We start from the raw sequence: 3179 nt of genomic DNA, 5'->3' as shown, positions 1-3179 counted from the left end.
CTTGTTTTTGTTTTTTTTTAAATAATTTTATACATGTTATTACATTTGTGTAGTAAGATTTCTACGATGAGTGGTAATATCATAATAATATATTATGCTACCATTGTTGTTGTTCTTTAAATCAACACTTTTATTAATTTAACAGTGTGGATAGAGAAAATTTATTATTTCATAATAATATGAACACACTTACGAACCGCAAGTATATGGATACCTATAACATGTCTTTCTGCGTTATTCCTTCCGATTTCCATCGCACTAGTATATACGTTTATGGTAGAACATTATAGGTGTATCATATTTATACTGTATATCCACCTCAAGGTCATCTAAATTTTGTGTTGGAAAACAGCGAAGATACGGGTTCGTTAAAAATATAATCCCCTCTAATTTTGGATTAATGTGCCATGTGAGATTGTGAGAACGATGGATGAAGCCTACAGTCATTGAGGAAGTATTAAAATGTCAAATAAAATATAATCTATAATTAAGACATGAGACGTATAAGTTTCTTTAGATATTTTAAAAACAAACATAAATTCTATTTTCAATATATCTACAAATTTATAATACTCAAGAACTCAAAAATACTGGATACGTAATAACGATACTTAAATTATTAGCGATTAATACGTCTTATTTAAATAACTTTTTTATTATTCCAAAATAATCGATTAACAATGGATATTGATGTTAATTATACGGTACATTATCTAACATAGACCGAATAATACGATATAATTTTTTTAAGTACCCACTAAAAACACTTGGTTTTGTTTTGTAATTGATTAATTGTTTGTTAAAATAGTATTTTTTTTACTTTTTTTAATGTACGTAGGTACATATAAATATTGTTTTGTATTTTAAATTTTTATACAGAATTATTACCTATACCGTAACTATACGTGTATTTTATAGATATTGTTTATTATGTTACATATTTACCACAATACATATTATTTTGAACTAACAAAATTGTTTTTTTATATCCGACATGAAAAATTCAAAATAGTCCAGTGTATCGTAAACATTTTTACGCCATAAAATACTTAGCTGAAATCATCAAAAACAGCTAACGATACAATGTTTTTAAACACTAATGCAGTGGCAATAGTGGCATAACTGGGTAAAAAACTGGGTGGGGAAGGGAAAATATTTTATGATTTTGATTTATGGTTGCAACTGTTTTAAAATCACATGATAGCGTTCTTTGTGAGTAACCATTGCTAGCAATCCATTTAACGTAAGTCACTTATTATTTCAAAAACTATTAACGTTTTAAAAATATTTTTCACACTATTTAAAGTCGTTAAAAATAACATTTATCTAAAAAATATATTTATTGCTTTTTAATTGTTATCTTTTTAAATATTTTACTTTTTCTTAACAATAGTTTGCATTTAGAATTTCCTACTCCAATGCGGAAAAGAAGTTGTTTAGGGATAATTATAATAATAATAATTTTAATTTTAATTTTCTGCGAGTAGGTAGTTAATAAGTTACAAAGAATTAAATATTTGTGATTTGCAATTTTTGAACGGAATGTAGTGAAGAGTTACTAAATTAAATGCCTTGAAAAATGTCGATCTATATACTACTTAGCTTATTAATACGTACTAAAAATATACTCATAAGTTAAGTATAAGGTATAATAAAGATACTAGGTACTAGTACGAAATGTGATTTTTATTGATCCAAATTATCTGAATAATATTTGGCTTCAGAATTAGAAGTCGATAATGTATAGGATTATTTATTTTTCATATTTTTCGTAAAAAACATATGAAACAATAACGATATAAAATGGTTAATATATCATTTTTTTTTTTCAAATATGTTTTTTTACAACGACTTAAAACAATATCAAATGGAGATTCTTACGTAAATGGATGGATCGTCCGTATTATATTGTTATATTGTTGATATGCATTTAAGTATTTTTAAAACAAAACTCAGCGCAAATGCATTGCACTTTCACGGCCACCCGCAATAACGACGCCGCCGAGTCTGTTTATACAGGTATAGGTATCTATACAACAATATTATAGTATTATTATTACTATTAAATCGACAAACGTGTACGCTGACCCATTTTCGTCAGAAGTCGAGAGGATAGCTGCTCTCCTATGTAGGATAGCTACACCGTGCGCGCGTGAGTGTAACGCCAATATTGTTTTGCATCCCATTCTTTCCCCATTTAAAACGTTAAGTTTCTACAAGTTAGTCCTCGGCTCAAGAGTGTACTTGGAAAAAAGCGCTCGACCGCGTCAAGTACTTCTATCAACGTATAGGCACACACATCCACACAATATCAAATGTCTGTGTAAAATACAAATACTTGTCTGTGTGTATTCATGTATAAATATAATAAATTGCATATAATAATAGCATACTGCATTGTGTGTGTATTATTGAATACATAATGCACTTTTAGTTATTCTTTAGTTTGTGTGTGTGTACTATAAGCATAGTGCACCAGACCAGCGCATTCCGACAACAGTAATATAATCATTTGGTTATAATATTTCATAAAACGGAACACGCAGCTTTAAAACCCACGAGCTAAAAGTTCTTTATTGTTTCACGCTCGAATAATATGGAGTTTTAATTTTTTAGCCCAAGCACAATAAATCATCAGTAAAGACCGGGTATAGTTGCACTAAAAATATGTCAAAATTGCAATGAAAATAATACAATAATTGCATAATAAAATTATCTAATTGCTACATAAAATATATTCTTAAAATATTACAAAATTTATAACTATTATTTATTTTCTTAAAAATTATTTAAAGTATCTTAAAGTATTTAATAATTAAAATATATTATTTTTCTGAATTAAAATTTATAGGAAATATAATAATATAAGAACAAGCTAGTACAATTACACGAAAGCAACTGATACTAACAATATTTAATAATTATTGTCTTTTTCAATATACTGTCTATTTTAAAAACTGTGATCGTAACGGGTAATAAACTATTGTTATCGATATCATTAATGACCTATAGAAGTCCATATCACCACATATATCTATACTTATATTACACCTTTATACTTAAATAATCTAACCAATAATGAAAATCTACAATAATTTTATTATTTTTATATTATAAAATTAGTTAAGAAATATTGATTGGTACATTTAATAACGTAAAATATAAAAAACTGCAAAAAA

Source organism: Diuraphis noxia, unplaced genomic scaffold, assembly GCF_037042655.1.
Source record: "Diuraphis noxia isolate RWA-SAM2 unplaced genomic scaffold, SU_Dnox_SAM2 contig0004, whole genome shotgun sequence".
In the NCBI taxonomy this organism is placed as follows: domain Eukaryota; kingdom Metazoa; phylum Arthropoda; class Insecta; order Hemiptera; family Aphididae; genus Diuraphis; species Diuraphis noxia.
This window is presented reverse-complemented; position numbering follows the sequence as displayed.